Source organism: Tinamus guttatus, unplaced genomic scaffold (assembly GCF_059628265.1).
Source record: "Tinamus guttatus ecotype Peru unplaced genomic scaffold, ASM5962826v1 Tinamus_guttatus_pri_ptg000033l, whole genome shotgun sequence".
In the NCBI taxonomy this organism is placed as follows: domain Eukaryota; kingdom Metazoa; phylum Chordata; class Aves; order Tinamiformes; family Tinamidae; genus Tinamus; species Tinamus guttatus.
In genome coordinates, this window is record NW_028288567.1 from 1893213 (window position 1) to 1908266 (window position 15054).

A 15054-nucleotide genomic window follows, 5' to 3' on the forward strand; every position below is an offset into this window, starting at 1 on the left:
GGTGTAATTTCTGCTTGTAGTCCTGTTTCTGGGAGGGTGGGAACAAAAGGCAAAAGGAATCCCTCTACTTGTCTGAAGAGACCTGGCAAGGCCTGTCCCAGTTGTGCTCACTTGTTCTTGTTCCGGAACCCCTGCCTGACCATCTCCACCTCCATTGGCACCACAGGCCCTGGCTGGTGGAAAATGAGGACAGACAAGCACCGTGACACTGCTGTCAGGACATTCATCCTCATGGGGACGCTTCTGTGACACTGAACCTGACTTCTCCTGGTAATCTCAGGTGAAGAGTAACTTGCGAGCTGACAGCTTGTCCCTGTCTGTCTCCTCCCGTGCTGGGACTGTGCGATTCAGATGGACACGCACCGAGAGCCTGGCGGGACTAGCCGGACTCCTGCCTTCGTCCTTCATGTGCGCACGGAAAGGCAAACATATGGGTGCCCTGGTGTCTCCACGGTGGGAGCCTGAGCAAAAGATGTGCAACAGATCTAGCCTGAGTAGAGGAGGACCACGATGACCATGAGCACCACGGCCCTGCATGCGTAGTGCGCTGCAACAGGCCACCAGGACTGCTGCCACTTGCTGTAGGGTTTTCTGTTCTGCAGCCACCAGTGAACAAGCATTTTCCTCGCATGCGCATGGCCCATTTGTTATTAAGCAAGCTGCATTACTACGGTGCATCTGTATGCACAAAGTTTATTTATTACGGCCCTTAATCAGAGCTGGATCAAATATATCTAAGGAAAACATAAATATGCAACAATGGGGGTTTTTTAGTAATTAAAATTGTATCTCCTTCTCCCGAGTCTTGATTAAACAACATTAAGTGCCACAATGTTGTGACAAATGTCTATTACCAAGAAAAATCCAAACGCGGAAAAACTGTTAGAGGAATTTTGCCTTGAGTGGCCAGATTTCACTGTGACACAAAGGGTCAACTTGTGCCACTTGGCTTCTGTACTCTGCTCGTAAGCATCCCCACATATTTGCTTTTCTCTGTCTGTCTTTTTCCTCCTCTGTTCCCCTCTCCATATATCAGTGTCGGGGAGTTCAGACATCACAAGGGCCGGTGCGTTTTTTATTATTATTGTAGTGCTTAATGTGGAATTTAGTATGAGCAACACTCCTTCCTGTCGGTACTTGGAAACTCTTTTGTGCTACGTCCGTCCTTTCTCTGAAGTAATCGCTCAACTATTTCTAGCAATAAAATATTCCTCTCCAGCCCCATCAGATATGTTAGAAAGATTAGTGAAACATCTGAAGGCCTAGTTCAGCGAAGTTACACAAAACTTCCATGGGCTTCAATGTACGCCTTTTATTTTGCTGCAGATATCGCCTGAGGACATAGTATAGGAAAAAGGCACCCGGATCCCGGCTGACAGAAGTGAACAATATATATTATAGCAAGGCTACATGTTTGAACAAAATAACTCATATGAGTATTGTGCCAAGGGAGAGCGGCATGAGAACAGGAGTCTGGGGATATCGCCTTCCTTCTTCACCACTTTTTTTTTATTAGCTTTATAAGCACTACACCAAAGATTTGTCTAAAATTTGTTACAGTACTGAAAATTGGATGTGTCTCCCCTGGCAGCTGAAAAGGTAGTGAAGTCCTTGTCTCGCCACAGTTGAGGGATTGAGAAAACATTTTTAATAAGGCTGTTTAGAAACCTTATCTGGTGCCAGTGCCTAAGAAACTCTTGGGGAAAGAGAGGTTTTATAAAAATATTTAAACACAGGCCTGACTAAAAATGGGAGAACTCTTAAGAAAAATGGTTTTACTTCTTTTCCTTTTCTTCTTGCCCAGGGAAGGCACTAGTAGATTAGGAGCTGAAACTCCTGATAACTATTAAGAAAACTTTACAGAAAAGACGATGTCTATCCCTACTGCCTTCCAGGTGACTGCTTGCGCCAGTAGGAAGCACCAAGCAGACAGAGCTTGTTTTATCTTCAGTGGTTACCTTAACCTGGCTTAAGGAAGCAAGAAGTCTGTCCATTGGCAATTATGGGTGGAAAAAATGGTAAAAAGGGTGTGGGAGCACTGCCACGGCTCGGTGGCCTGGCGAGGAGATGCCTGCAAAGGGCGCTGCCTTCTGCCGCCGTGGTCCTCCTCGCTCGCGCTCTTCCTCCGGCCAGATGCAGCCTCCGGTGGCTTCTGTGCTGTAAAAGTTTACTTTGACTTGAGGGTATTTTGGTGCATGACTATTTTTTTTTGTTTTGTTTTTGTTTGACAGCCATGACAGCCTCTCCTCATTATTATGGAAAATATAGGGTTGGTGGTAATTACTATCTGAGTATGAATGGGAGCAGAAGTGGGCATAGCCTGCACTGGCCTTTCTTTGACAAGGTATAACTTTCTTCTGAATTTCTGTGTTAATTAATGCTTATTTAAAAACCACTTTAATTGGCAGTAAACACCTCAACTTTTTGTACTCATTAAAATGCAGCCATTGATGAGTGTGATGGATTTTTTAAAGCTTAATTAACTTTCTTTCTGTATATATAACCTGTAATAATGACAAATAGTGGAAACTGCTGTTTTTCATTTTTTGTCCCCCCTCTTCATATTGCTATCACTTGAAGAAAGGCTAGAAAAATGTATCCCGATGTGGTGGGGAGCGGGAGGCACTTTGGGGATGATCCCTGAGCCCCGTCCTGGAGCTCCCAATGGGGCTGGGAAGTGGGGGGAGACCCGACTGGTGTCAAGGCCACTTTTTGATACACAAGTACTGCTTGCAAGTTCTTCCTGCTGAGCCGGCCTGTTCCAGAAAGGGCAAAATGTTTCAGGGAAAATTGAAGTGAAATTTGATTGTCTGGTTCCTTTTTAAAAATATTTCCAGGTGGGTGGATCTTCCTACCTGCATCTAAGTGTAAAATCAAATGCACCCGAGAACTCGCAGTAGTGCCTGTCCCTTTTGTCGGTGTTCAGGCCACATCTAGGTGAGAGAGCAGGACTCCGTGCAAAGCTTTCCGGTGTGCCTAAGCGCGTCTCAGTTTCACATGGTGTTTTTAAATGCCTCAGCACTTTGGACAGTAGAGGTAGACTCCCAGATCACTTCTGAATGGGGATGTCAGGCCTTTCTGAAACTGCAATTTTTAGCAAACAATGGCAATTATAAACAAGCAGAGCACATTATAGAAATTTCTGTAAAAAGACACAATTTTGCAATTTGCTTGATTCAGGTATTGCACAGAGATCATTTCCCAGTTTCCCTTTTGACATCTCTGTAATATTCGTACTAAGCTGGATAAATGAGTAGCGTCAAAGTAGGGAATGTGGTTTGTGGGGGCATCTGTACTGGGTACATTTTAAATGCATAAGAGTAGGTTTTCCTTTCCAAAAGTACTGAGCCTCCTTCCCCAACTTCTACTACCTTCAGGGAAAAGCAAAGCCATTCAAGACAACCTGTAAAGGAAACCTTGCTTTCCTTTGCTCCGCACACTTTCCCTAAAGCTGCCCATAATCTTAATGCTCCTTGATTCCTTTTTCTTCATGTGTCTCACAGAGTAAGGTCTCACCATCTAAGTTCCCTGCTGCAATAATAAGCTGGGATTTTCCCTCCTGCTTTGCACACTGTTGCAGGAACCTGCCACTCCGAGGTGATGGACATAGATCCTTATAGCTGCAGCCTGCCGTTCAGTTAAGCAACTGTTTTCCGAAAGGGACAGCATGAAATTCAGTGCATAACTGGGCACCAGCCTCATTTCCCCCACGTGGAGGGTGCTTTCCCTGGGGTGGCAGCATGCAGCGGGAGGCTTTCCGTGCCCTCCCATTCTGCCTGCATCTGCTCTTCCAAGCGGGCAGAGATCAGGCCCTTGGCCGCATGCGCTCCGAGCCAATTTCTGCTTGCCGAGTTTCTGCTGTCATGTAGTGTCCCTCTGCAGCCTGGGAATAGAATAAGCAAGATCTGCATTGATAAAGAACTTGGTTTGTCTCATGTGCTCCAGGTAACTCAATAGGGGTGTCAATATTTAAGCATTTGAAAGCATGTATTGACATGGCTAAATGCGGGTGGCCATGCGGTATCTGAGCATTAACGCTAAAACTTCCTTCCTGGGTTGATTTCAAGGCTATCATTAAACTAAAATGTTGCTGCCTGATAATTTGACCGTGTCAATAAATAAAAATGTCCCTAACAAGTGTCTGAGGCTAATTAGGATGATGTGGCTGTGTTGTTCTGGTCGATAGCCGCGCCGCCGGCTTGCTGAGGCTTTATGTTTCGCGATGTTCACCTCGTTGATGCATGGCAGGGAACACCTGCGGGTGCCATAAACGTGCGGTCCTGGCAATCGGCCCTCGCCTCATTCCCGGGTACGAGAGCTCTGTGCAGCAGGCTGCAGCTCCCGTAATCGGACTTCCCGGGTTTAGAAGAGCTTTCTTAAAAGAAAACTTAAAAGCTTTTGGAATGCTGATGACGTTTCCTGGAAGCCCATGAATCGGCTCCCCATTGCTTCCTGTTGGAATGGGACAGGTTTGCAGCTATGGGTCAGTTTGTCCTTGCCTGTGACTCAGGGCCACGTCCTGGACGCTGAAGGCTTCAGGCAAGGCTCGTCTTTCTCTCTCGGCACATTCCCACCAAGCACATGCTGCTAGAAATGCTGCTTTTTCCCCGTTTTGTAGCTCTGTATAGAAATATAGGAATTGGAAAACTTAACTGGACTGCTGGGTCAATGCATCTAGTATCTCTTCTGGACTGTTGTTCAGTACCAGGCCTGTCTGAGAACCGTATCCGCATAAAAAATAATTAGGAAATAATCGTATTGTGCGTGGAGTTTCCTGAAAAGTCCAATTAGTTTCATGCTTTATTTTGAAATGTAAAAGATTATATCCATTTTATCTTTCTTTAGTTGAACTACTCGAACTAGATCTACTTGAATTACACTTTTAAAAATCCTTAATTTTAACAGGATTTGGGGGCTGTGCCTTGCACAAGCCCATTTAACACTGTGCTTAACTAGAAATGTCATCTTTTGCCTGCAGTGCTGGCTCCCTTGCTAAGCGCCACAGAAGTTGGTGTTTGCTGTGGCCCTGAGTTTTAGGAGACCCACCCCAAGCTGAAGAAGGCGGCAAATGGGGATCCAGTAAAGTGACACTAAATGGGGTTTAAACAATCCCATAACCCCTCCTCAGAGAAACTTCGTATTTGAAGAAGATGATAAACTTTTAAATTAAGACTGTTAATGGTTTGGGAGAAGTCATGTTCAGAAAAGTTTTTTGTTCCCTGGCTTTTCCCTCAGTGTCTTTTCCTTGGTACTAGATTCAACAGATGAACACAGTGCATAATTCCAGGATATTAGGGAGTAGTTTGGTTCCTCCCATTTATCTCGTCATTCTGTAACATTTCAAAACTTTATTCTTCAGAAAAAAAGTATGGCATCTTGCAAAAATGAAAATGAAGTTTGTACAAAAGTGTCCACCAGTATTTTCTATTGTCTGCAACAGAAGAAATACATGAGTGAACAAAGATTTCTAAAGAGAAGAAGGATAAAGACTTGAATAACCAGGTTCAACAAAGGGAAGATGTTTTCTGAGGATTGAGCTTTTGGTGGTGGAGGGGGTTGCTCGCTTGCTTTTTGGCAGAAGTTCCACCCTAAAGCAAGGAGCGCATTTTCATCCGAAAAACGGTTTGAAGGAAAAATCTTGGAGCTCTATTTTCCCCGTGGCTCCCGAAAGGGTGCAGAGTTTAGTTGTGGGCGAGTCCGTCCCCCACCTCTGGCTGACCTAGCTCACCCGGCGCCTGCCCCAGGCACCTGCCCTTGGCCCTGCATTGGGTTTGCCCAAAAATCATACGATCCAAACCATGGGTCTTAGGGTTCAACACCTGAGACTCACATTTCTTCCACTGCAGACTGACCTGTGGATGACCAAAGATATTTTCTGGAATCACTCAGGAGTCTGATTTGGAAATCTTTTGTTTCAAGCTTCAAAGAACTTTGAATCCATTTCTGGAACTAGAAGTCAAATCCTTGAGTTTCAAGATGTGGTTTATGCCATTGTGAAAGAAGAACAGGAAAACGCCTGAACATTTTCACTAAAAATAAACCTGTTCACTTTGATAAACCTGTCTATTGTGTTATTTTGTTTTATTCCTCGATTTGTAAAACGCCTTCATTTGTAAAATACTCTCCCTCTAATTAAACACCCCAAACTCTATTTAGGCACTCGAATAATTTTTAGGTGTTTTGGTTGTTTATTTCACAACAGGTATTTTCAGTTTGGAAATTTCAGGTTGTAGCATTTGTGAGCTTTCTTTCTGAATAGAGTATATAATTGCTGCTTGTAACGTATCACATTTTCAAGTGAAAATTTGCAAAAAGGATTGTGATGTCAGTTTAGGGTAACTCTCTCATTTTTTCCCATTCAGAAAGCAGGCACAAAATATCTTTTCATGATTGGTGTCTTGAAGATTTTGTTTTCCCCATCCATTCCCTTATAACATACGCATTGCATTTGATATTGCCTTTGCCGATCAGACTGGGATGCAACAGTGCCCCGCTCATCTGGTACCTCTTCTAGACCCAGATCCTGAGGCTCTGGGGCCTGGGCAAGGCCACTGAGAATGTTGCACATTCTTTTCTCAGAAAATAAAATCAAAACACTTTGCACCTACTTCAGAAAATTGCTGTTTTTTTTCAGAATTTTGCCATAACAAGGTGATGGAAAGTTTGATTTTTGGAAACCAGAAAATAGTGACTTTCAGATTGTTTAAATATTCTCCTTTAGAAAAGACAACAACAACAAAAAATCCCTTCTCCCTATTCTAGGAAGAGATGAGTGAAAAAGTAGAGGAGAGAAAGTGAAAAGCAGAAAAAAAGAGATTTTTTACCAAATAACTTTTACCAAAATGAAAATTTTCTATGAAATTGATTTTGTTTAACAGGCTATTTTGATTTGATTATTGTTTTTATTTTTCAATGGCAAGTTATTTAGTGTTTTCTTTTCTCCTCATTGTGTGGCCTCAGGCCTTATTAAATGTGTTCTATTCAAGTCCTGCTCTGAAGACAGAAATATTAATTTCCACATGGGCTTTTCTATAGAACTCATCACTATGGTAACTGAATGTTTCATAAACATTAATGAACTTATTTTCACAGCACTGCAGCAAGGCATTGGAGGGTACTATTATCCCCATTTCACGATGAAGAACTGAGGCAGAAAGAGCTTAAGTACCAAAATATTCACCAATTTTAAGTTCCCAACCTGAGATGTGTGCTCTGGTTTTGCAGAGGCCTTAGTTAACAAGCTGCTCAAAGTGCAGCTCCTATTGCCTCCAGTTGCAGCTGTGAGTTCAGATTTCTTCGTGCTCTCTTGGATAGAGATCACTTTAATCCAGTCCACAGAAGGCTTTTTTAATTTCCTTCCTCCAGGTTAATCAGAAAGCAATGAAACTTATGATTTACTAGACATATAGATGATATTATAATTGTTGGCATATTTTTATCCAGAAACCAATTTTTGGCTCAGTGTTATACTTAAAATAAGAAATAATTGTGTCTTAGCTGCTAAAAGTTTTAAAAAGTATTTGCCCTGGTAGAGTTTATTTTAAATTTTTACTAAAGGGAGTGAAAACACTGAAAGGCACTTGTTAATCTGAAGACTAGTGATATAGCTACAAAAAGTCAAATTGGTATTTGGGACCTTGGATCTTTATCTGAACAGAGCGGTTCACTTCGAGTATAAATCCATCCCTCCTTGTGAGTGAAGATACCGAGCAAACTAAATTTACTAACATATATTTCTTGTTATATGGCATTTTTCAAATGGATGCCTCAAAACATCTTGTTTCGATGTACCCGCACTTTGCCAAAGTTCAGATCCATGGTCCTTGACCTGCAGGGAAGCCCCTCGATAGCAGAGGCTCCAATTAAAGGTGGCTGAAGAGTGGGCGGCTAGAAGATCTGGGCCTTAATTAGCATCCAAATATAACACTGTGTGTGGGGGGTCCCCTTATTACATTAACATCTGCAAGCTCCTGTCCCATTCTTTCCTTTTTCTCTAGTTGAACAGAATGCAAAGGCTGTGCTCAGATCCTCCCTGAGAAAGTCACTTCTGGAGCAAACTTTTGCAGATGTTTTCCTGAGCAGGGCTTTAAAAAGCAAGTACTGACCCCATGTTAACCACAGCAGCGCAAACAGGCTGCTGTAATATTGTGCTGTTGAATTTTCCTTCCAGTGCTGTACGAAAGCGAGCTTGCCCTTTTCCTCAAATCTCTCCCCGATCGAGAGATGAGTGAGCTGGTAACTACAATATCCAACAGCTTCACCAAGTCGAGAATGTGATGTCTGTGTAATAACACTCAATTTTACACACTTCAGATCCATTAGTAGCAATTACCTTACCTGAGGTGTTTTGAGTTAGTTTTAGCACAGCATTCTTGCAGTTGGTGGATAATGAGAGTAATAACATATACGGCATTTTCAAGTCTCTGTTTTTAGCTACAATAACACCATTAGGATTCTATTTAACAAATGTGTGCTTCGTACTGAAAGTTAAGATTTTTTTGCTCGTATTCCCCTGCTGCCCCACTCTTGTTATTGTACCCCGTGTCCTTTTTTATGCCGTGCTGTCTTTTCTGCAGGCCACCAATGGAGTTTGCCTCGATGGACTTGGGTGAAGGCAGCAGGACCGGGAAACAGAGCCCCAAAGCAGGGCCCGGGGCAGCAGGCTTCATGCTTGGTGCTTCCTGCTTTGCTCTTTGCTGCCCACCAAAATGGGATAAGCTGCTAATTTCCCTTTAGCTGGTACTGCTAAGTTTTCGAAGAGACAAGATTTCCTTGGTTTGCTCTTCCCAAAGAGCTCCTTAGCAGGGCAAGAGAAAAGCGCTTACGAGAAAAAAACTGATGCCTTTTTAGATGCTACTGCACAGGTCTTTAGCGGAGATCATACCAGCAAGTTAAAAATAATGCTGAAATGTTACAGGTTTCCTTTCATGTTCAATTGACCTACTTAATGAACCAGGCCAACGCAATCAGCAATGAATATTTGGGCTCCTACACAAAATGCTTTGAGAATTTGACTTGTGCTTGCAGGTGATGTGCTTAGAAACAGGCAGGCTAAGGGCTTGGAGAGCAGTCTCTGTTTTAAAACTCTGTGGCAAGTGTTCACCTTCTTTCCTTCTCTTTTGCACTAAGATGTGCTCTTTTTTCTTTTTCTTTTTTTTTAAAAAAAAATAAAGCAAATGGGTTCTTCCAACATTGAATTGATCTTTCTCACCTTTTAACTGCTCTCGCACACAGACTGCCGTGCTTGTGCATAAGTTTGGTAACTGCTGGCTCCTCTGCAAATATAAAGTGCTCCCTCCTTCAGGCTGCCAGGCTGAGGCTTCCCCCGGGACGAAGTTTGGAGTGGAGGAGATGGGGAATGAGAGGGGCCTGGGTGCTGGGCCTCTCCCTCCGAACGCACCCGTGGGCGCAGGGCTGGGAATGCTGCGTGTGGACCGAGTGCAGCGCGGCAGAGAGCTGTTTTGATGCAGCAGACACAGCCAGGCAGCTCTGCCTCCCCAAGGATGGGGACAGACGGTGGAGATGCCCCAGGCACACAGAGCTGGCGCCTCCCCTCCGGCTGCGGAGCGGGCGAGACGGAGACGAGCGAGACGGTCCCTGCAGCACGAGGGCAGCCCACGGCCGGGAGCAGGGAGCCGAGCTGGCCCACACCGTCACCGAGGTGTTTCCTGCTCTGCAGTCACAGTGACCATCACCTCCGTCCGTCTCTGTCCCCGGGTGCCTGTTTGCTCCACAGCGGAGCCGAAAGCCGTCCCCGTGCGCGGCCTTCAAACCCAGGGCGTCCCGGGGAGGCCGATATCGCCGCCTCGTCACAACATGCCCAGCCTGCTCCAGGGTCAGCACAAGGAAGCGCTGGCCCTGAACGCCTTGCAGTGCCATAACCTACCCTGAAATCAGTGACAGCGCATCCAAGGTTAGCAAATTCTGATCCCCAGGCTGCAGAGGAGGAGGGTGAATAGAGGACAACGGCTGTGAACAGCGTAAGCCGTTGCCTTAGACAATGCGTGACCTCTGAATTCAAAGGACCAGGATTAGCAAAGGGCTTTTTGCATTATTGGGCCCATTTATGAAAAGCTTTAGTCCTAATTGTATGGAGCACAGAGTTTTAACTTGAACACATATTGGTTTTGTAACTTGATCCTCATATAAATCAGACAGTGAGAGGGGAACAATTAGCACCTTAATCTACTGGAACTGCACAGTATCTTTAAATCTGTATTTTTCCTGATCATTACTGGCATTACAAGAGTCAATTAATTTATATTTCACACAGAAAAAAAAATTATAATTAAATTCCAGGACAACGTGACTGTGAAATGAATGGGGAGGATGAGGACTGGGGAGGGGAAAGGCTGCTCCTTGTGGACCTGACATCAAACTTTGCGGCACTTTGTTAACAGGAATGAAATATATAGTGCTTAACTTTATGAAGTACAGAGTCTGTTTTTTTAGTTGTTTTTTTTTAATTTCATATTGAAGATAAGTGAGGTCATGAAAAGAGTTTGCTTCTGTATACTTTCAACTCAGCCTGCAAGAAAATCATATAATATTTGCTAACCAATTTAAGTGCTTGGAAAAGACTAAGGCCTTGATGTTGCAAAGAGCCTGATGCCTTTAGTTGGTCACCTAAGGGAATCCACTTATGACTCTATTACCCAGTAAATTAGCAGAGTGGTTCAGTCAGGTATATTTATCATGAAGAGAACTGAAGATAATTAATACACTGCATTGAATGCAAATTGCACCCACAGCACTTATCTCATTTTCAATTAGCACAAATGTTACAGCACTGCAGGCTTGTTATGGTTTTACCATGGGCTGGGTAATTAATTTCTGTGAGCTACATATCAGACACCTGATAATGCCGTTTATTAATAAATGTCACCCCAGGTATCTGTTAGGAGAAGTAAATAAATTAAATGTTCAGTTGTCTGCCCTGTGCAAATCTATTCTTACACCTCATTGCATCTTTTCACTTGTTTGTTTATCGACGGGAATGACTACAGAGATTACGATGGCAAACAAAGGAATATGACGAACAATAACCTGGACCGGGAGATGCCGCCTTCCCGGAGGCAGCCCAGCCTCTCGCCGCCCGCCGCCGCGGGAGGGACGGGAGCATGGACGGATGGATGGATGGAGGGATGGAGGGATGGACAGGCGCTGCCTCGGCTCGCGGAGGGGACAGGAGCTGCACGTAGGCTGCTTGTGGGAGCGGAAGCAGAGGAGCCCCCGTGTGCTCCACTCGCAGGGAGCACCAGGACATTTCTCCCATCCGCACTGAGGAGTTTGTCTCTGCAGCACCAGGTGGGATGTGAGGAGAGCCTGGTCCTGGCTGGGGCGTGCGGCCTGTGTGGAGCAAAACGCTGGAGCTTACAGCAGGAACGGTGAAACCTCAGTATAGTCTCTGTCCTCTGTTCAGAAAAATAGAGGAATATGAGGTAACGTGATTTCAGCAGAGCTGCAGAGGTTGCAGCTCCCTGGGATCTTTACAGGGGAATAGAGTAACCCCAGAAAAGCCCAGGCCCTTAAATCCCTGTTTTTTTTTTCTTTTTTTGGATAGATCCCACCTGGCATTTTCAAGACCTACCCCCGGCTTTTAAAAGCTGCAGCATCAGTTCCACCACTTTCAGGATGAAAGGCAGGTGCAGCTGTATAAATACTTTTATTCCACTGCACATTAGGGAGATGTATCAGTATCAATACCCTGGAAAAAGAAATACCTCTAACTGACCCCTCTATCTTGGCACAAATTTGAGTATAGACTTCAATTGTTTCTGGGAAAAATAATAACTAAAGCAAAAAAATGGGTTCAACACAACACACAATTCTATAGATACTAACACATTTAGTAATAGCCACATTAACAGCAACTCATTAATTAGCTTTGGGTAAAGAAGTCTATAACAGGTGATTCTTGCTGCAATAATTTAATCAGCAAACACTGCTGTTAAGCAAAGTGCTTTCATCGTTTAGGCAGATCTGCATTATATTTCCTGGTTTTTGTATGGTAAACATTTTCCATATGCTTTCTGGTTTTGTGACCTACCATCTTACCATCATATGCTGTGATCTTTTCATATTGCAAGTCTCAGAGAAATCTTCACTATCTCAAGTTGGGATTTACAATAATGCTTCTTTAAAAACTCTGTGGCACTTGAAAAATCAATTTAAAAAATGTCTTATTTGGATTAAGGTTCACGCTCTGAGAAGAACATGTGATTTTAAAGGCCAAATGACCTGCCAGCATCCTTTAAAATGTGATTACTGTTCTGAAAACAATGCATAAACTTGTAGCTTAAACAAGCATAATTATATTCCTGCTGAGGAGCTGGCAAGTATAGAATTCAAGCAAATTCCTTATTTGAACAGGGGCAATATACACAATAGCACAAGAGAGTGTGAATTCACTTCAGTGTCTGTGTGGGCCTGGTTTGCCTTCTTTCTTGACAGGTGGAGGTTACAACTGAGGAACCTGAGCAAGGCCCCACTGTGAGTGCATAGGTTTCCCCAGGAGCCCCCTTGCCCCAGCTGTATGGTGGGGGCATGCAGCAAAATGAGGGGCTTTGACAAGGAGAAAGGCCTCCCCTTGGCTTGGGGAGGTCACTGGTGAGCTGGTGGCAGTGGGCTGAATGTGCAGCCCTAGAGGGGCTCATCACGGTGACATCAGCTCCTCACACCATGTGAGGATCATTGGACCCGTGCATCTGCCACACATTGCTCATCTCTCCCACCCTTCTGCAAAAGAAGAAGTGGATGTAATGAACTGTTTTTGCGTTCATATTATTTATGTAAATTGAAAAATATGCCTTGCGACAGAGGAGAGGTTTGGTTGGGGCTTGAGTTCCCTAAGATTTTCAGTCTCTAGGCTGAAGATGGCCCTGGACAGATGTGTGTGATTCTCTCCGCAGAGTGCTCATGGGGCTAGTGAATTTGTCAAACGTTTCCTTCGCCGCGGCTTTACCCTACATGTGAGATGTGTGGCGGATGCTGAGAACGAAGACCATAAGCTTGATTAGGAATTCCATGGGAAGCTGGTGCCAGGCCCAATGCCAGGTTTGATATGCCTTTGTCACTGAAGAGATGCATTGCAGCAGTAAATGAAGTTTTCTAAGCATGAATGCCACGTGCTTGCATATTTCAAATGACTATAGTCCAGCTGAGAAGTGACACAGCCATGAATAACAGAGACAAGGTCATCACCTGCCAGGAAGGGAGGGAGTCTCCTAGCCAATGGAAAAGAATACGAGTGTTACTTGCAGACGTTGCTGGGAGAAAATTTAGCATCAGGAGCAAATCCAAGAGCACTCCTAAATTATGAAACGAACAGACCAATTGTGGAAATGCACCCTCATGCCAGGCATACTGCACTCAAGTGACAAGCTCTAAAAGATGCTTCCCTGTCTCCCATCTGTCTTACCTCTGTTTGGCTTGGATTTAACCAGCTGCTTTTCTTCAACTGCCACATTGATGGTAGCAGCATGTTTATGTACACTCCAATTGTAGATATAGCCATATTTCATCTGCCTGCTTCTGGCAATTCAGTCCATGTCATGTCACCTCATAGCTCTGTGTGGACACAGAGAAGAACTACCAAGAATACAGATTGCAAGTTCACAAGAGAGGAGTGTAGGGCTGCAGATAATGGGTTTTTACTAATCACAGGGTCTCTTTCTGTGGGAAGGACTCAAAATAGTTTTAGTACATTATCCTGGACCTCTGCCACCCTTCAGGCAGGACTGCAATAGCTCATGGTTAATGCTGAATTCGGGGAGGATGAGGATCGATGTCTGCCCTCTCCCTGTCGACAGGAGGGGCTCATCCATCAATGCCACAAAAGTAGTTCTAGTTGCATGTCCTGGCTTGAATCCAGACTGTGCCAGGTCTAAAAGATTTGCTTGTATCAGATTTAGTCCAAGCTGGACTTTGGCTAGCAACTGTAGAAGCTTTCCTAGAAGCAGGGAAGCCTAGTAGAGTGCGAGTCTGTGATAACTCCTGTGTGCAGGGTGGATTTCTTCAAGGCTGGGCGATGGTGGAATTGCTGGCAAGGTCACCATTCTGGGTCTGGGACATGGTGTCTCCCAGCTCTCCTCATTCAAGGCCTTTTGGGTCACCTGGGCTCTGGATGAATGTCAGCTTGAAGCAGCCAGGCAGCACTGCAGGGTTAAACCCAGGACAAGCGCAAACCAAAACAGGGAGATTTCTTCAGATCAGCCACTGCAGCCAGAAATCCTGCTCTGCCAACATGTCAGTAAATGCCTCTTCCTGCATTCAGTCGTGCAACAGCATTTCCTTGGGTTATAAAATGAAGATAAGTTTAGTCAGACGTAAACAAAGGTCCTGGTCCTCAGTCTTTCAGGGGAGGGAGAGAAGGGCATGGAAAACATTAACAGAAGATTCAAACCAAGAGTTTTGTCCTTGCCTTAAATGATGATGGGTTGAGTGTCACGTGTCAGGAAGTATCAGGTCCCTCCTTTTAAATGAATTCTAGAAATGGCTTTCATGAGGGGAGAATTAGCAGCTTTTCTGAGTGAAGCTGGGCCTTACTGGGGAAAGAAGCTGCAAGCCTTGGTGAGCCCTTTCCTGGGTGGCCTCCCACCTCCTCTTTGGAAGATGTCACTGTGGAGCTGGAGGACCTCTGGCAGTCCCTGAAGGTTTTGCACATTTTTGGCACTTCCCGCTGCCATAGCTGTGCCGGGCAGCAGCCCTGGCCCCATGGATGACTCAGGTGCTGGTAACCACGTGGCCTCATCCAGATGTGTGGTTGCAAGGCTGGTGCCACACTGATCTTGTGACCTGCAGTGGGCTCCTGATGTGTCCTGCTATGTCCATGTGTGAGATCTCTTTTGGCTCCTTGGTTACTTTTGGGTGTTGACAGAGGCAACAAAGGACAGAGCAATAGCTATTATTATTATTATTATCATTATTATTATTATTACTACTAGTTTGGGATCATATGCTCTTGGAACTTAAAATTAAGAAAAATAACCATGTATAGCCTTAATATGTAACAACTTCTTTCCTTGCTGCTTTGCAGATTTATGTCCAAGCCTT